This window comes from Equus caballus, chromosome 18 (genome assembly GCF_041296265.1).
Source record: "Equus caballus isolate H_3958 breed thoroughbred chromosome 18, TB-T2T, whole genome shotgun sequence".
Taxonomy (NCBI): Eukaryota; Metazoa; Chordata; class Mammalia; order Perissodactyla; family Equidae; genus Equus; species Equus caballus.
In genome coordinates, this window is record NC_091701.1 from 50,022,995 (window position 1) to 50,043,889 (window position 20,895).

Genomic DNA, 20,895 nt, shown 5'->3' on the forward strand with positions numbered 1-20,895 from the left:
TGCACCATGTTCATTGCAGCTTTATTTATAATAGCCAAAACATGGAAACAGCCTAAGCGTCCATCGAGGGATGAATGGATAAAGAAGTTATGTGAAGGATAAAGAAGGTATGTGTGTGTGTATATATATATGTGTGTTTATATGTGTTATATATATATATAAAACACATATATATATAAAATGGAATATTATTCAGTCATTAAAAAAAACAAGGAAATCCTGCTATTTGTGATAACATGCATGGACCTTGAGGGTATTATGCTAAGTGAAACAAGTCAGACAGAGAAGGCCAAATACTGTATGATCTCACTTATATGTGGAACCTAAAAATAAAAATTAAAAAGACTTCTAGTTATAAGATAAGTAAGTACTAGAGATGTAATGTATAACATGATGACTATAGTTAACACTGCTGTATGACATGTAGGAAAGCTGTTGAAAGAGTAAATCCTAAGAGTTCTCATCACAAGGGAAGAAAGGTATATTTTTTTCTTTTATTTTGTACCTATATGAGATGAAGGATGTTAATTAAACTTATTGTGGTAATTAAACTTATTGTGTCATTTCATGACATATATAAGTCAAATCATTATGGTGTACACCTTAAACTCACACAGTGCTGTATGTTAATTACATCTCAATAAAACTGCAAAAAATAATGTGCCAGATGGTGATAAGTGTTATGAAAAAAAATGAATTAGGATGAAGAAGATGGAGTGAGATCATTGTGAGAGGTACTATTTATAAAGGGTAGTCAGCAAAGGCCTCTCTGATAAGACGACATTGGTGCTGAGGCCTGAAGGAAGAAAGACTAGAACCTTGGAGACATCAAGTGCAAAGGTCCTGAGGCACATGTACCATGAGATCTCTGTACACTTGTTATCCAAAAAGATTTATCCTAGGTTTAATTAATTCTATTAGAATATTTTACATCTACAAAAACAAGGAACAATTATATTAAAATATGTATGTACTCATTAAGCAATCAATTCATCAGAAACGAAAAGGGTGAATTTTCATGAAAGCAAGTTCATTTTCTTCAGATGAATCTGGAATTTAGGATTGTACAAAGTCTATAAGCTGACTCACACGTCCATACTTGGTCTTCACCGTGACACTCCTGATATCCTAAAACGATCAGTTCTCTCTATTTCTATCAGTGGTTCTTTCTAGCGGTCTGACTGTAAGAACCAGAACAAACCTCTTTGCGTCTAATGTGAGTCTCCCAAAGTTTGCCTTGTCCAGAGACGAAGGGGGAAGAGTCCTTTGAGTCGGTAACTCTCAGCTCTGTTTTTAGAGTAAACATATCCATTTAATGAAAACACAATGTGTGTGCACTGAATGCTATTTTAAGGGAAACAGCAGAGGAGGGAGGGATGGGGGAAAATCCAAAACAGATCAAAAGGTTATTTAAAAACGTGGAATTAACAATAATAAGCTTTTTAAAAAGTTTCAAACCAGTGTATCCTGTTTGTTTCCTGTCCACCTTCAATAAAGAAATGGTCGTCAGAGAGAGGCATGGTGAATGTAACTAGACTCCAGACTTTCCTGAGGCAGAAGGCAAAGTCTCTTATTTACTTTTGTATCTTCAGGGCCAAGCACATGGTAGGCACGTCATGTTTATCTGTGGAATTAATAAGTAATGTTAAACTGAGCAATAGCAACATAATTCTTCTACACTGCCCGGTGATACTTGCGTTCAGTTTTATACATGGGTTTTGTATTGTTTTTCCAAGGCCTGCCCATGAAAAACCCAAGAGGATGAAACAGAGAACTCCCAGGCCTTGCCCTGTAGTCACAGAGAACGGGAGACTGCCTGACTGTGGGCATCACAAGAATTTCAAGGCCCAGAACTTGGAAGTTAGGCCTGAAGGGAATGGCTCACAGCATCTCAGAGTGATCACCTTCTACGGTAGGCAAAGTTGTTTCTGAGCTGATGTAATTGGAACTATAGTAGCAGGGAGTCTGTCATTCTATCCTCCTTTGACTTGGGGGAGATCCTGCTCTGCAGAATTGTCAAGAAATGCGAACTTTGGGTGCACTCTGAAAGATATAAGTGCAGCAGTGGGAAGCCACATTCACCCTCCTACATCTGTATCTTCTTTATATCCTTTGCTAGCTTGTTAGCTCATCCAGAACTATACCAAAGTAATATCAACTTGAATGGAAGCCAAGACTTTCTTCTCTCCAGTCCCCAAACCCAGACCAAATTCCGTGGTCTAGTTTTCAGCTTACATTATATGATCCAGCTCCATTCTTACAGTAAGCACATTCAATAAAAGACGACAAATAATTAAAATGCAAAAAAGATGACGATTTGTGCACAGTGAGAATTATTTTAAGAGAAGCCACAGGAATATGCTCCTGCCCTCAAAGAGCTGATTTTCTAGTGAGGGGAACAAAAAGTATAAAAACTATTCCTGTCAAAAGCAATGTCAAGGGGCCGGCCCGGTGGTGCAGCAGTTAAATGAGCACGTTCTGCTTCGGAGGCCTGGGGTTCACCGGTTTGGATCCCGGGTGCAGACATGGCATTACTTGGCAAGCCATGCTGTGGCAGACGTCCCACATATAAAGTAGAGGAAGATGGGCACGGATGTTAGCTCAGGGCCACTCTTCCTCAGCAAAAGAAAGAGGGGGATTGGCAGCAGTTAGCTCAGGGCTAATCTTTCTAAAAAAAAAAAAATGGCAATGTCAAAGCTATGGGGTCTAAGACCTATAGTGAACCACAGGATATTTACTTCATTTGATGTAATAGCATGGAAACCTGCCTTTTCAAATTACTTTTTTTTAATAGAATTTTAAAACATAATAAAAGATTATCCAGTATGGAATTATTTAATCTGTCTGAACTAGACCTTCTTTATTAGTACATGATGATACCATACATATTTCTTTGGGATTGGGGTAGAAGGCCACAGTACTTAATTCCTCAGTGGTGTCTTCAGGGGCTCATTAGTCACGTTATAGGCATGGATTCTTTCTCTTTCCCTAGCAGCAACCTAAAATGTCACTGTGGCTTGGATGTGGTATGAGCAATCTCATGGAAACAATGCCCAGAGCCTCTGGTCAGAGTCTTGCTCTTCCAGAGTTAGGAGAGTGGAGAGATAGTGTGCACTTCTGCACTGGGAGCAAGCGTCATCGAGCCATGAAAGCTCAGGGGTTTATACTGAGTGGACGCTGATGTGTTGGTCCTAGAAATGACATCATGCCCTTCAATGGATGGAGGAAGCACTTACGTTTTAGTTCTGATAAGATACAAAGGCCAGAACTAGGACTTGGAGTCTTAATTCACATTCAAAAACAGTAAGAAGTGTTATAATTGTGAAGTATGGGGTACTATGGCAGCATAGAAGAGGGGCAGCTTCCCCAAAAAATGAAATCTGAACTAAGACCTGACAATTACCCATCCAGTAATCCCGTCGTACCTCACCTCCCTCTTTTCTAGTCACCGGAAGCTCAAGCTTCTCTAATCACCTCCTTCGTAAGGTCATTTTCCTTCTGTTTATAGCACAGCTTCCAGTCTAACGAGATCCCCCACCCTTCCAAGCCCTCCAAAACCCTCTCTAGGTGCCTCCTACAACCCTTGAGTTCCAAATATGCTCCCTTTATTCTTAACCTCTTTCATCAAGGTTTTCTCTGACTCCTCGACCTCACTGTGTGTGATCTGTTGATAGGACGCTGGCTCCTCTATAGCCTTGTCAAGTAAGTATTCCTCTCACATCCTGTATACTTCCAGGCCAGAATGAGGGATGCTTGTTTTTTCTCCTTGCTACCCATTGTCACTCAAACTATTCTTCCTTTCTTTCTTCCTTCTTTCTTTCTTCAGCCCCTTATTTCTACAATTGAATAATCTCCCAGTACTCCTCCTCATTCACTGAAGACTTAATACCTAGCTCATTATCTTCCTCTTCATCTATACTCTCATCATCATTTTTGTCCATACAGTCTCCCATCCAACACCCTGCATTCTCCAATTCATTGACCCCACTACATTTTAAAAACTACCCATTATGTTTGTTCTGTCTTCATTCTCCCCCTGATCTATCTTTGATTCCTGGTCTATCATCATGAAAAGCAACTCTACTTCGTTTATACACACCTGCCCTGCTGAGTATAACTCCAGACCTTCTTTGGGCCTGCAGCAGAGTAGCTGAACATTGGAACAGTACCTCAAATATATGACCACAAAATTGAAACGAGCACTCAGTATCTGCTCCACAATCCTCAGATGTTTTCCTAGTAAGGTCAATATTTCACTCTCAGAGTTAACTATTTTATTTTTTTTCTAAAAATTTCAACCCTCCCTATCAGATAATGACCTACCACATACCTTACTGAAAAAACATAGCACTAAACAGGGACTCTATTCCTCTAACCACCAACTCTTCCAGTATCTTTACCAATATTTTCTATCTTCTTGTTACAATACAAGTGCCATCACCCTATTGAAGGCCAGTCCCTTCATGCTCTGGAGTCAATCTTCCCTTGCTTTCTCAAGGACATCATTCTTGCAATTATCTCCTCTCCCATGGACCACTAATTTCTCCTTTTGTTATTATGGAATTTACCATCCTTAAACTATCATCTTTTTAAAAAATCTCATTGTTAAAAAAGTCCTTGGGGGCTGACCCCGTGGCCGAGTGGTTGAAGTCACACACTCTGCTTTGATGGCCCAGGGTTTCACTGATTCAAATCCTGGGTGCAGACATGGCACCACTCATCAAGCCATGCTGAGGCAGCATCCCACATGCCACAACTGGAAGGACCCACAACTAAAAATACACAACTTTGTACTGGGGGGCTTTGGGAGAAAAAGGAAAAATAAAAGCTTAAAAAAAAAAAAAAAAGTCCTCACTTGACCCTAGATCTCCTCCCAGGAGCAGCGTGTTTCTTTGTTCCCTTTCACAGCCAAACTGCTCAAAAGAGTTGTCAACCCTTCTCTGTTTCTGATTCCTCAACTCTCATTCACTGTTTCAACCCACTCAGGGGTGCTTTTCCAATCACATCACTGAAACTACTATCATCAAGTCACCTATGACTTTTATTTTGCCAGATTCAGTAGAAACTTCTCTTTCCTCATTTTACCTGAAGTCTTGTGCAAACTGATCTAAGGCAGTTTGACCTTCTCAATTATTAGGTTCTTTTGTAGGTATCAGTAGCCTCCAATAGATGAAGGTAGATAAGGGCTATAGCTCTCTCCTGATTCTGAACTAGGTACTTTACAGAGGAAATTCTAGCAAACTATTATTTAGCCTCCCCTATAATCATAAAATCTTGAACTTTTATTCCTCTCAATGTAAAAAACTTTCCCCCAAAGCATTGATTCCAATGATTCATTCTGAGGTCCTGGCTATTGCCACCCAAAGTGACCTGGTTGGTCCCTTAACTGTTTCCAGTGTTGCCTTACTTCTCACCGCAGGTCTAGATGTGTTACACCTTGGATTTCTATCTTGGTTCCTCTAAAAATTTTGGGTTTCCCAGAAGAGTTATCACTTGAAATCTATTGTCTATTAATGATGATTCTTTTTGATAATTTTTCAAAAATCAGTGAATTGTTAGGATAGTATATGAGAGATTGTCTGCTGCCCTCCCTCCTCCACTGGCTGAGAGGTCCACCTGTACCTAGTGGAATTGGTTAGCTCAGCAGGTTCCAGAGCAAGTTACCTTCTCAGCTGGTGCTGTTGAGTGCCATCCTCAGCATTGTTGGACTTGCATACAGGAATCTAATCTCAAAACTTGCAGCCAAACTAATTGGCTACTCTTGAAGAATATTAAGAAACCAATTCATTGTTCTGAAAATTGATGAAGAGAAGAAAAATCAAGCATATATTCTGCTTTTCCTGTATGAGCTGTACCACAAGGAAACCAAACTGTGAATGTGGTCAACTTTTTTTTTTAATAAAAGAATCCAAGCTAATGAATGCAGAAGGAATGATAGACTATCACCATTTTCCCACCTTGATAAAGGAATGGATCTTGCCAATGATCATCAACAGCTGCTAAAATCTTTAGATGACAGGCTGATGAGGAAATTTATAATGATAGCTCAGACTGACAACTCTTGAACCCACTGATTGATTTTAAAATTCCAAAAAGAGAGACAAACAGACATCACACGCCTCCTGATGTGAAGCAATAAGAACACGGCATCACCTATGAAGTATTTCTCCCAAAATATGGAGCCTGAATCGTACCAAGCCGCTAGACCTAATTTTCAGTTTATAGGAAATGCATCGAACAGAAGAACACTTTAAATAACATCCACGATATAATCAGCCAAATCCAGAATGTAACAAATTCTGCAGGGAAAATGACTTGATTTCATCAACAAATAAATGGTAAGAAAAACAAAAGAAAAGAAACTATAGATTGAAAGAAATTTAAGAGCCATATCAACAATACAATATGTGAATAGCATTTGGATCCTGATTTGAATAAAGAAATGAAAAATATTTATGTGACAACCATGGAAATTTGAATATTGACTGGATATTGATGATATTAAATAATGTTTGTTAAATTTTATTTTTTGAGTATGATAATGGTAAAGATGGCTATAGATTTTTTAAAAGAGTCTTTTTTCTTAAAGATACAGACACAAGACTTTACGGATGACATCATGATGTCTGTCATTTGCTCTAAAATAGTCCGGTGAGGGCTTTGGGGAAGTGGGTGGCATGAAGATAAAACAAAATTGGTCATATGCTGATAAATGTAGAAACTGGGTGATGGATATTTGGGGAGGTATAGTATTCTTTCTACTTTTGCAGTATGCTTGAAAATTTCTAAAATAGAAATGAAAACAAACCAACCAAAACCAAAACCAAATAACTTGCACCCCTCCGAGCTCTTGTCTTAAGAATTTTTGCCAAAGTCTATGAATGGTTTATTAGTAATATCTTTACAATACTTCATCTGATTTCTCTCCTTTGGGGCCCCTGATTCTCTCAAAATTCCCCATGGCTCTTTTGAGTTAATTTATTGCTTCATATCTGTTTTTGAATGAGTAGGATAGAATTCTTTCCCCTGGGATTTTTCTACTAATTGTGGTTTTGCTCCCCATTGTGTGGATTAGAGTCCTCCCAGTAGGAGGAGCTGCGTTCAAAGGATGGTTTCAGCTTGCGCGTGAGAGAAGAGCTCCCAAGCCTTCCCATGACGCTCCAGTCTCCATGAGAGTTTTCCTGGGAGATCTCTGCACGATAGTGAATTTCTTAAAAGTAGCTTTGATTCTAGAATAATTTCCCACCACTTTGCTGCCAAAGTTCTGTGGGTCAGCATTTCCTCCAGAATACAACTTACCCATCTCAGCTGGTTTTGGTTTTTTTCCCCCTTCCTTCCTTAATGAGGTTCCTAGGCTCTTTTACATATATGCCTGTCATCCATCCAGGGGAGAGTGCTTCGTGTTCTAATATAACTTCTGTTGTTATTGTTGAAGTTAGCCTAGTGCCTGCTTCTTTTGTGTGTATTCTGAGCAGGGTCATATCAGAATTTGTGCAGCATGATGCTAAATGCAATTTGGGGGCCCACTTTAAGAAAAAGAATACAAATTAGGTAGGAAAATGAACATCTACTTCAACAGATAAATAAATCACAACAAAGACAAATACCACAAAATCCAGAAAAAAATAACGTTTTAAATTAGTTAACTTCCAGAAACATCTCTATAATACTTTTTTCCTACATGTTTTGGCTGCATAGACTTAGATCACTCTTTATATAATAATAATTCTGTAATATTTTCTCCAGGGAGGATATTTTCTACAGAAAAGGTATAAAGATAATTCAGTTTTTTCTCTAGAATAGTTAGAATTCCTCTAGAATGGTTTTTATTATTGATTGCTTAGAAAAGTGTCAGCCTATTCTTACTGGTGATGTCATAAATATTTAAGAGTATTATCAAATTTGGGAAAACATCTCATCAGTCTTTTTCACATATGGGCTGTAAGATTTCAGGGTGTGTAAATGTACTTGACAGTTCTCATTAAAACAGTTGGTCATCAATGTCGTTATAATGGTGTATTATAATTTTAGTTGTATTTGCTATTGTCACTATTTTCAAATCAGAAAAAATTTAATTTTTTCCAATGTATTCTTATGATCCTCTCCTCTTTGTTAATTGGATTATAAACAATCCAAGAAGCTTATTCATTTCTATTTTGAAATATATTTCTTTTTCTTAATGGATCACTGGTTATTCATATGATCTGAAAACTTCTTTGTTATAATTTGTTTCTTTTTTTTTCCTGCTTTTTCTCCCCAAATCCCCCCAGTACATAGCTGTACACCTTAGTTGTGGGTCCTTCCAGTTGTGGCACGTGGGACACCACCTCAGCGTGGCCCAACGAGTGGTGCCATGTCTGTGCCCAGGATCCGAACCAGCGAAACCCTGGGCCACCTGAAGTGGAGCGAGCAAACAACCATTTGCCACAGGCCAGCCCCATAATTTGTTTCTTGAAATCAAAATAATTTCCATTGTTTTTGTGATTCTCTTTATCACTTTAGCTTCATACTTCAGTAATCTTACCTGAATTTTTCTCAGTTCTTTAATAAATAAATCAGGAATCTATAATTTCCTCACAAGTTTTATTGAAATGTTCTAAAATGTCTGCTAAAATTATAGTTATAATGGCTTATATTCAATTCAACTTCTCTTTAAACAGATACCAAAAATGCCCCTATCACTCCAGCACCACCTGACAGTAGTGGAAATGGGATGGAGGGAAATTTAAAATGGAGACAACAGCAGTTTTAATGATTTTGGCTAAATTATATTACTTTTGCAAATTTAACAAAAACATATGGTCTTGTGAACATGTTGCTAGGGTTCCTCCCAGGGTCTTGGGAAGGCCCATGCAATTGAGGGGGCCTGAAGCTTAAACTTCATTAGCTTCACTGTAAATCTGTTTCTGATCTTGAGTAATCAATATAGATCTCCTCTTCCTCCTGGAGAGGAGGAAGAATTTTCCTCTACTCTTCTAGGTTCTTCTCACTGGCCTAAGAATTAAATTGACATGAGACAGATTAACAGGAGAAAGTCAAACAAAGTTTAATAACATGTGTATGTGGGAGAGACCCAGGAAAACTGAATAACTCGCCAAAATGGCAGAAGCCCTCACCTTAAATGCCATCCTCAGCTAAAGACAAAAGATGTTGGGGTTAGGGAGAGTCAGGGACATCAAAGGAAAAGAAGGCAATTCACAGGTAAGTGAAAAGGAGAAAACATTTGGAAAACAAGTGTTTGGCCACAGAGAAACAGAAGAACACAGAGAGGAGCCCAAAAAACAGACATTTCTAGGTTTCTCCCTGTTTGCCACCTAGTTCGTGTTATGCTAAGGAGACAGCTCACTGCCTGAGACAAATTTTTTTAATCTGAATTCTTTTAGGAAGTTAAGGGGGAGGTAAAAAGAAAAACTTTCTGGGTTTTTTGTTTCTTAAAAATAATCAGCCTAAAATAATCCTTATGTTAAAGAGACACATTTTAGGGTGGCAAATTTTGTTCCCCTTCACTCCTCTTGGACAAAGTATGTTCCTGTGTTTTGTGTGCTGAATCTTCTGTTTGCCCCTCCAGACCCACTCTCCACCAGCTTCTTTTCTATCCAGGAGGCTAAGCTATATGGACAACATCAATAACTTCTGGTTGGGTTCAGCTGAAGGGGAACACTGACAAAAGATTGGAGGGAGAGGGGCAATTTGCTCGGACCTTTATTCCCCTGGCTCCATCTCTGCAGGTTGGCATAAATTGGATGCATCTTTTGATGGCCCTCTCCCTAAAGTCCTCTTTGTCACCAGTGACCACTCCCTTCTTTTACTTGGTGAGCCCTTCAGATGGTAATAGAGCCCTCAATATTACTAACCCTGAGATACTGCAGTATCCCTCAGGGTTTATATATGCCCTGCCCACACCCTTGTAGAAAGCAGTTTATTAAAGTCTCTTCAAATTACCCAATTTCAGTATATCACTTTTTCTTGCTGGGCCTCTGATACAGTTTGTAACATCAGCTTTGTGTAGGCAGCAAATTCTTCACTTTACATTTAACTTCCTCTCTAAAATCACTCTTTATAAACGTCTTTATTTTCAGGCAATTAGCATAGTCACACTCCCAAGGTGGGTGATCAAAAGAGAATTATCTACCTTTTAGCTGCTTATTACCTGTGTTTTCATGTGTGTGTGTGGTGGTGGGGGGGGGGGGGAAGGTAAACTACATATGATACAAAATTTACCATTTTAACCCTTTTAAGTGTACAGTTCAGTGGTGTTAAAGACAAAACCACAGCCCCAACATGGCATCACTTTTGCTGAATCCCATGACACCAAACCTAGATTTAAGACCTACCCTAATTGCCATTTTGACCTTCCCCAGGAATGTAATCTTAATCAACCAGTCTGGATTCTTCTGGTCAGTATCAATGAGGTAATGTGTCATGTGGGCCCTCTCCATCCCTCCCCCAAGAAGAAGAAGAGGCAATCTGCATGGTAAAACTCTTGCTGTTCCATCCCCCAAAGAGATGTCCTGGCCCAAAACAATCTTTTCTTTTCTTTTCCTAATAACTTCCTTCCCACCCTCCTTCCTATACAAACCTTCCATTTTGTATAACTCCTGGAGTATCTCTCTATTTGCTAGAAGAGATGCTGCCCAATTCTTGAATCATTGAATAAAGCCAATTAGATCTTCAAATTTATTTGGTGGAATTTGCTTTTAACAGTGCTATTAAATACATTCATTCACCCTGTTGTAAAACCATCACCACCATCCATTCTCATAAGTCTTTTCATCTTATGAAACTGAAACTCTATACCCATTAAACAAAAACTCCCCACTCTCCTCTCCCCACAGCCCCTGCCAACCACCATTACACTTCCTGTCTTTCTGATTTTGACTACTCTAAGTATCTCATATAAATGGAGTCATATAGTACTTGTCTTTGTGACTGGTTTATTTCACTTAGCATAATGTCCTCAAGTTTCATCTATGCTGTAGCATATTGCAGAATTTCCCTCCTTTTTAAGGCTGAATTCCATTATATGTCTTCCATCATATGTATTAAATTCCATTCCATTGTATGTATATACCACGTTTTGTTTATTCATTCATCGGTCAATGGACACTTGGGTTGCCTTCTCATTTTAGGTATTACGAATAATGCTGCTGTGAACCTGGGTGTACTACTTGGGTTTTTTAAGTGGCTAGTTTCACTTCTTGTATTTTAAAAAATCTCTTTCTAAATGTGGATAACTGAGCCAGCCCTGATGGTCTAGTGGTTAAAGTTCAGCATGCTCCTCTTTGGCGGCCCAGGTTAAGTTCCTGGGCACAGAACCACACCACTTGTCTGTCAGTAGCTATGCTGTGACAGCAGCTCACACGGAAGAGCTAGGAGGACTTACAACTAGAATATTCAACTATGTACTGGGGCTTCAGGGATGGAAAAATAGACAGAGGAAGATTGGCAACAAATGTTAGCTCAGGGTGAATCTTTCCCAGCAAAAAAAAAAGAATCATCTTTAAAAAATAAATAAATTTGGGGGCCGGCCCCGTGGCTGAGTGGTTAAGTTCACATGCTCCACTTCGGTGGCCTAGAGTTTTGCCATTTCGGATCCTGGGTGCCGACATGGCACTGCTCATTGAGTTGTGCTGAGGCAGCATCCCACATGCCACAACTAGAAGGACCCACAGCTCAAAATATACAACTATGTACCAGGAGCTTTGGGGAGAAAAAGGAAAAATAAAATCTTTAAAAAAATAAATAAATTTGGATAACCATTCTAGAACTAGTCATGGTAATAATCTTTTCAATAAATGGTACTGGAGCAATTAATTTTCTATCCATATAGAAAAAAAGGAACTTTATAATCTATCTTATACTGTACCCCAAAATTAATTTGAGATGAATCATAAAGCTAAACATGAAAATAAAACAATAGAGCTTCTAAAAGAAATGAGGGGAGAATATATTCATGACTTTGCAGTAGGCAATGTTTATTTCTTAAACACAATATAAAAAGTAATAATCATCCAAAGACACCAATAGAAGTGTGAAAAAGTAAGTCATAGACTGCGGAAGATATTTACAATACATATATCTGACACAGGATTTGTATCTAGATCATGTAAAGAACTCCTAAAAATCAATTTTTTAAAAGGACACAACAGGGGGCCAGCCCCACGGCCAAGTGGTTAAGTTTGTGCGCTCTGCTTCGGCAGCCCAGGGTTTCGCCAGTTCAAATCCTGGGTGCACACATGGTACCACTCGTCAGGCCATGCTGAGGCGGTGTCCCACATGCCACAGTTAGAAGGACCCACAACTAAAAATACACAACTATGTACCAGGGGGCTTTGGGAGAAAAAGGAAAAATAAAATCTTAAAAAAAAAAAGGACACAACACACAATTTAAAAATGGACAAAACAATTGAATATGTGCTTCACAAAGGAGGATGTCCAAATGGAAAGTAAGCATATAAAAAGGTGCTCAACATTATAAATCATCAAGGAAATGCAAATTAAAGACAAAGGGGATACTGCCACACTATCGTTAGAAGGGCGAAAATTAAAAAGAACGACAGCATGTTGTGCAAGATGTTTAGCAGATTCATTGCTGGTGCAAGTGAAAAATGATATGACCACTTTGGAAAGCTATTTGGCAGTGCATATCAAAGCGAAACACATGCCTGCCCTGTGACCCAGTAATTTCCCTCTCAGCTATACACTTAGCAGAAATGAGAGCAAACATCTACTGAAAGACATGCACGGGAATGTTCAGAGCAGCTTTATTCATAACAGCTAAATGTCCATCAACAGAGGAATGGATAAATAAATTGTGGTATACTCACATACCATATATATATGATTGCATGATTAGCATGATAACAAGATTCCAGTTCTATGACCTTCTAGAACAGGCAAAGCTAATCTATGATAGTTACTTTAAGGAGTATACTGACTGGAAGGGGAGCAAGGGAGAATTTTCTGCAGTGCTGAAAATATTCTATATCTCAATTGGGGATTGACTACAAGGTAGGGTTCATTTGTGAAACTTCATTGAGCCATACACTTAAAATGTGTGCACTTTACTGTTTCTATATTATAATTCAATTTTTTAAAAGTTTACTCCCCCTCTCCCCAAAAAAGGCCCTTTCATTTTGGTTTATGTGTTACAGATATTTCATTTTAGACAAAAGTCTTCGTAAAAAACCGGTGCTGTTTTGTCAACTTCCATGTGTTGTCTCCTATAGAATGTCTGCGTATAATTCATGTACATATCAACCTGTTCACCATCAAATGTAGCAAATTGACCTAAGAAAATTTGGTTATTCCCATTATTAAATAACTTGGGGGGATACTGGAGGCCTCCAATTGTGAGACATAGGGGTAGGCTCTAGGTCTCCCCCCAACAACCTCACACTCAAGTGACCTGTTACAATGAAGGCAGGTCTCACACAAGATTCTCTCATACATTCAAACATCTATCAGCAAGAAGACAAAACACCAGTCCTACAACCTATTTCCAAAGCTCAGGGAAGCACCAGATTTCTGGCTTGTAGGCGCTCTGACATTCATCTTATACACAAAAAAGTAGAAAAGTCTAGCACAGCACAGCAGCCTTCAGAGTGGTGCCCTTGGCCCGGAGCTTTGATTTATTTGAGTATTCTGCCACTTAGTGACAGATCTGTTGCCTAACCCTGACTGAAATGCTAGAATATTGATGTATCTGCCTTGAATAAGCTTTTCAGGCTCTTTTTTTTTCTCTCATTAAAGTCAACTTGGAATGGTAAATCCACACTCTGAGGCCTGGCATGGTGCTCCAAGCAGTCAGGGACTCAGAGTCCTTCCAGCGCTGTTTTGCCACATCCATGGGGTGGCCTTCATTTGCTTGGTCTAATTTTGCTCATGACCACATCCAGACCCAGCTAGTGGCATGAGAACAAACTCATTCTCTTTAAGAATGACCTGGAAGTTGCACATGTCACCTGCAGATCTCATTCGCCAGATATGGTGTTATTGTAAGGGAAGCAAGAAAAATGTAGTTTTTATGTCTGATTGGCCATGCACTTGACTAAAAATCAGGGGTGATTTTATTATTATAGAGGAAGGGGAGAACCAATATTGAGGGATGAGTAACAGTCTCTACCATGATGACAAAATTGGTTTACCAAGGCTGAAACCGTTTTCAGCAGAATTTACTCAGTTGATCATTCCTTCCTTGAAACATTCTCAGTTTTTAGCTTCTATGGCACCCTAATTTCCCAATACCTCTTAGGTTGTGCTTATTCTAGCTCCTGTATAGGCTTCTTTTCCTTTATCTATTATCAAAAAAGTTGGAATACCAGAGGGTTCAGTCTAGCCCCTCTTATCTTCACTGTCTGTACTCTCTCTAGGAGAGCTCATCTAACACCTTGACTTTAAATGTCTCCCATATGCTAATAACTCCAAAATTTGTATCTCCAACCCTGACTTATACCTTAAGTTACCAATTGTCTACTTGACATCTCTATCTGGATGTCTAATAAGTATTTCAAAATAAATGTCCAAAATAGAATAATGCCCTTATCCTAGACTAATAGTTCTTAATATGGGGGGAGGGGCAGGGGTGGAACAATAACCACCTCTTAGTGTTTAGACACGTGGGTGGGATTTTTCATTGCCACAATGGCTGGGGGTGCTACTTGTATTTCTTCTAAAACTTCTTTTTTTTTACTCAACATTATGTTTGTTAATTTCATCAATGTCAATGCATGCAGATTTGGTTTACTTGTTTTTACCACCATATAGTTTATTATTTCATTGTTTAATTACACCAAAATTTACTTACCCATTCTTTTTTGGTGGACATTTAATTGATTCCCAATTCTTTGCATTTATATACCATGCTCGCATAAACATTCTTGAACATGTTTTCCTGTGCACAGGTGTGAAAATTTCCCTAGAATCTATTTTTAGGAGTAGACTTTGGGACCATCAGCTATGCACATCTTAAACCTTAGCGGATACTGCTAAGTTGCTCTCTAAAATTATTATACTAAATTTACACCCAGAGAGATAGGCTTTAGTATATTATCCTACAAAGTTATGCTATGAGAGAGACTGATATCAGAATAAGAGTCCTTGGGCCGGCCTGAGGCCGAGTGGTGAGGTTCGCGCACTCTGCTTCGGCGGCCTGGGGTTTCGTCAGTTCGAAATCCTGGGCATGGACATGGTACCGCTCAACCAGCCATGCTGAGGTGGCATCCCACACGCCACAACTAGAAGGACCCACAACTAAAAATACACAACTATGTACCAGGGGACTTTGGGAGAAAAAGGAAAAATTTTTTAAAATCTTTAAAAATAAAAAAAAGAATAAGTCTTCTTGGTGCTTTACCTGAAAGAATGAAGCTTCCTGGTGTGCAGCCAGGAATGCATTTTCCCAGAGGACAGTGGCTGCATGGAGCTTGGCCCCTGGAGGAGAGAGAAGAAAAGAACACAGGGAGAGTGAAGGACCAGGGACCTGATGGGAACACCAAATAAATGTTTTGCAGTAAGTGTGGTTTCCGGTCATAGACTGTGTCTGCAGTTCCACCCAGACATTGTGGGGCATAAAGGGGCAGTTACATTTGTTTAGGTGCCACTGTCTTAGGCAGAGTCTTGGTCTTGTTATTTCCAGTGCTAAGCTCCAGACCAGGATATTAGTAGTCATGTAATAAATAGTTTGGTTAATGGATGAGTGGGGATACACTGATAGTCATATGACTTGTTCTCTTAAATACCTATATTCTCATTAAATGGTCAAAAAGAAAAGTAAGTTTTTAATTATGTCTGGCATAGAGACTAGATAAGTGTTTGTTGAGTGGATTAAAGAGAACCTGATTAATTTGAATTTAAACTACCTGAGCACAACTCTATTAATTTCTTCTCATTGGCTTGATGCAATGTCTGGATTGACTCTATAACTGCATCTTTTCCCAAAATGCTTTCCCTTTCCTTGATCTGTTTTGGGACTGCCAAAAAGCCCTGAGATCACTTAACAGGCTATTTCATCAATATCATTTCAAATTTTCAAGAAAACTGAGGGGAAAATAAAAGATTGCCTCACCACAAGAAAAACTGCTTTAAATTAAGTGAGTAAAATTATTGTGCAAAAAGTATACTAATGGCAAATGGCTCTAGCGAAGGCAATAGGTTTCTGGATTAAATGGCATTTTGTTCTCCTGAAAATCATGTTTTTTATTTGTTTTAAATTAAAATATGCTGGTCCTCTTACTATATGCCAGGTACAGTTCCCACCAAGGTATAAACTGTATCATGTTTAATGCTCACAACAACTGTAAAAAGTAGATGATTTATCATTGGCCCCATTTTACACATAAGGAATAGAGAAGTTGAGTAACCTGCCCAAGGTCACGCAGTCTGTAAAAAGGAGAGCTGCCTGATTCCAGAGTCCCAGCTCTTAAACACTCTACTCTATTGTTTTCTCAACTCTAAGATTCCATGAATCTTTGATTTTTCAAAATTTCACTTGTCATTTTTTCTGAGAACTATTACAACATGATGTAGTTTAGATATATATGGATAGGTGTCAAGATGGAGCTGTAGGTGAACTCTGAACTCACTTCCTCCCACAGACACAACAAACTTACAACTACTCTTGGAACAATTACCCTAAGAGAGAACTGAAAACTGGATTAAAAAAACCCCACAACAAAACAAGGGAGAGTGCTGACTGAGGTGGAAGAGGCAGAAATTCCTTTCTGGAGAGAAAAAGCCACCTGCTAGCTGTGGCCCTTCACAGCCAGGAGTAATCTTAAGGTATGAAGCCTTCCCTGGAGGAGTGGGGGTCTGAGTGGGAGAGCTTTACCACAATAAGCAACTTTTGGACTCAGCACAACCAAAACAAGTGTCATAATATCTGGCTTGCTGGCTATTAAAAACAACAGGGAATACCCCCAGGAAAGCTATCAAACATAAGGGAATGAAAGGCCTGCACTTAAAGGGCCCACACAGAAATCCGCCCATTTCAGAAAGCAACCTAAATCACAAGAAAGAAAGGTGCAGTCCTTTGGTGAAATGTGACTCACTTGATTGGCTCTGGGCACATCTTGGTGAGAGGTGAGACCTCCTCAGGCCGGGAACACCTCCCCAGGGACTGAGGCATTGGCAGCAGCCATTATTGTGACCTAGTACAGGCTTACTGACTCAGAAGCTGGCAGATGCCATTGGAATTCTTCCCCTGGCCTGTCCTACCCACTAGAGCACCCATTTAATCCAGCTCAGCCAGGGCAGACAGCCTACCCTAGGGACTGGCCCCACCCAACAGCAAGCCCTTGGGCAACTTGTAGAACTGCATAGGCCAGGTGTGTGGGACTTCTGCCGTGGGGTGAGCAGGTCTGCTTCAGTGGGTTGGGGTGTGCACGTGGGGCAGGACTGTGTTGACAAGGTGCTTGGGCCTGCAAGTGGTGTGGCTTGTCAGCTGCAGCAGACTTGTGCTTGTCAGCCACATATGGGATCAGCCTTACCTCCCAATGCCTGAAACAATTGGGTGCTCCCATGCCTGGGGCCAGACCCACCCAGCTGCACTACTGAGAGCTGACAACAGCCTTGTAGGCCAGAGGCCTACAGCAACTGTAAGGCCCTGAGCCTAGCAACTGGCAACACTGGGGGACTACTCACTTAACAGAAAAACTGCAGCAGGAATTTGCTATTAGACCTTGCAACCAACTGTGCTGGGGCTCCCCACACCCAATAAAGTGACTGAAGGGACCATAGCAGCCACACACAGCTGAATATTAAAACCAGATGGCTAGGGGGACAGCCTAGCCTCCTGGGGCACCTACAGCAAGAGCAACCCTGCCACAACAGAAGGACACACATAGTCCACACAGGGGACACTCCTGGAACATTTGGAACTGGTGACGAGAGGAAAACACACTGCTGGGCCTCATAAGGCATCTCTTTCATAAGGCCACTTCTCCAAGATGGGAAAGCATAGCTGATCTATCTACTACATAGATATAAGCACAGAGAAAGAGGCAAAATGAGGTGACAAAGGACTACATCCCAAATAAGGGAAAAGGAGAAATCCTCAGAAAAAGAACAAAACAAAACAGAGATAAACAATCTACCTGAGAGAGTACAAACTACTAGTCATAAGGATGCTCACTGATCTTGGGAGAAGAATGGATGAACTCTGTGAGAATTTCAACAAAGGATTGGAAAATATAAAAAAAAAAAAAATTAGAAATGAAGAATACAATAATGGAAATGAAAAAATCATTAGAGGGACTCAATAGCAGAGTAGATGATACAAAAGAATGGATCAGCAAGCTGGATGAAAGACTAGATGAAATCACCCAAACTGAACAAAGAAAAAAGAATTAAAAAGAAGGAGATCATCACAACTAAAATGTACAACTATGTACTGGGGGATTTGGGGAGAAAAAGCAGAAAAAAACTAAAGATGATCTTTAAAAAAAAAGAATGAGAACAGTCTAAGGGACCTCTGGGACAATATCAAGCATGCTAACATCTGCATTACAGTTGTCCCAGAAGGAGAAGAGAGAGACAAAGGAGCAGAGAATCTACTTGATGAAATAATAGCTGAAAAGTTTCCTAACCTAAAGAAGTAAACAGACATCCAGGTACAGGAAGCAAAGAGAGCACCAAACAAGATGAACCCAAAGAGGCCCACACCAAGACATATTATAATTAAAATATCACGAATTAAAGATAAAGAGAGAATCCTAAAAGCAGAAAAGCAACAAGTTACATACAAAGGAAACCCCATAAGGCTATCAGCTGCCTTCTCAGCAGAAACCTTACAGGCTAGAAGGGAGTGGCACAATATATGTAAAGTGCTAAAAGGAAAAAACCTACAGCCAAGAATACTCTACCTAGCAAAGTTATCCTTCAGAATAGAAGGAGAGATAAAGAGTTTTCCAGACAAGCAAAAACTAAAGGAGTTTGTCAACAAGAAACAAGCCTTACAAGAAATGCTAAAGGGACTTATTTAAGCGGAAAAGAAAAGGCCACAAATAGAAATAAGAAAATTATCAAAAAAAAAAAAGACCCAATAAAATCACAGGTAAAGGCAAATATACAGTAAAGGCAGCAGATCAACCACCTATGAAGCTAATATGAAGGTCAAAAGACAAAAGTACTAAAATTATCTATTTCCATGATAAGAGGGTAACAGATACATGCACAGTCAAAAGAGGTTAGATACGATAGCGAAAACATAAAATGTGGGAGGAAGGGAGTAAAAGAGTAGAGCTTTTAGCAAGAGGTCAAACTTAAGAGACCATCAACTTAATATAGATTGTTATATATGTAGGTTAATTATAAATGAACCTCATGATAATCACAAACCGGAAACCTATAGCAAATACACAAAAATTAAGAGAAAGAAACCCAAACATAGTACTATAGAAAGCCATCAAACCACAAGGAAAGAGAGCATGAAAAGAAGAAAGGAACAGAGAACTACTAAAACACCCAGAAAAAAAAGTAACAAAATGGCAATAAGTACATTCTTATCAATAGTTACTTTAAATGTCAATGGACTAAATGCTGCAATCAAAAGGCATAGGGCTGGGGCCAGCTCCATGGCTGAGTGGTTAAGTTCACCCACACTGCTTCAGCGGCCCAGCGTTTCACTGGTTTGGATTCTAGCCATGGACATGGCACTGCTCATCAAGCCATGCTGAGATGGCATCCCACATGCCACAACTAGAAGGACCCACAACTAAAAATACACAACTATGTACTGGAGGGCTTTGGGGAGAAAAAGGAAAAATAAAAAATCTCAAAAAAAAGGCATAGGGTGGCTGCCTGGATAAAAAACCAAGACCCATATATATGCTGCATAAAAGAGACACACTTCAGACCTAAAGACACTCACAAACTGGAAGTGTAGGGATGGAAAAAGATACTCCATGCAAATGGCAATGAAAAGAAAGTTGGGGTAGCAATACTTATATCAGACAAAATAGACTTTAAAACAAAAACTGTAATCAGAGACAAAGATGGGCACTACATAATGATAAAGGGAACAATCCAACAAGAGGATGTAACACCTGTAAATATCTGTGCATCCAACATAGGAGCAACTAAACATATAAAGCAATTATTAAGAGACATAAAAGAAGAAATAGACAGCAACACAATAATAGTATGGGACTTTAGCATTCCATTTACACCAGTGGATAGATCATCCAAACAGAAGATCAATAAGGAAATATTGGCCTTAAGGACACATTAGACCAGATGGACTTAGTAGATATACATAGAACATTCCATCCAAAAACCACAGAATACACATGGAACATTCTCCAGGATAGATCACATATTAGGCCACAAAACAAGTCTCAATAAATTTAAGAAGATTGAAATAATACCAAACATCTTTTCTGACCACAATGGTATGAAACTAGAAATCACCTACAGGAAGAAAATAGGAAAAGCCATGAATATGTGGAGATTAAACAAAATGCCACTGAACAGTGATTGGGTCAGAGAAGAAATAAAAAAATACCTGGAGACAAAGGAAAATGAAAATACAACATGCCAAAATTTATGGGATACAGTAAAAGTGGTTCTAAGAGGGAAGTTTATAGCAATACAGGCCTACCTCAACAAACAGGAAAGATCTCAAATAAACAATCTAACAGGCACCTAAAGGAACTGGAAAAAAGAAGAACAAAGCACCAAATCCATAGAGGGGGAAATAATAAAAATCAGAGAAGAAATAAATGAAATAGAGACTAAAAAAACAATAGAAAAAAAAAACAATGACACCAAAAGCTAGTTCTTTGAAAAGATAAACAGAATTAACAAATCTTTAGCTAGACTCACCAAGAAAAAAAGAGAGAAGCCTCAAATAAATAAAACCAGAAATGAAAGAGGAGAAATTACAACAGACACCTCAGA

The 20,895-nt window shown here is 39.2% G+C and overlaps 1 protein-coding gene across 1 annotated transcript in view; it reads right to left on the bottom strand.

Moving 5' to 3' along the window:
- LOC102151046 (uncharacterized) overlaps nt 1–20,895 on the bottom strand; it is a 24,899-nt gene continuing 4,004 nt past the window's right edge. The window contains exons 3-5 of the mRNA XM_070240745.1: nt 15,356–15,432; nt 5,665–5,792; nt 1–1,624 (exon numbers count right to left, since the gene is read on the bottom strand). The gene's annotated coding sequence lies outside the window, so the exon portion shown is untranslated. The remainder of the gene's footprint in view (nt 1,625–5,664; nt 5,793–15,355; nt 15,433–20,895) is intronic.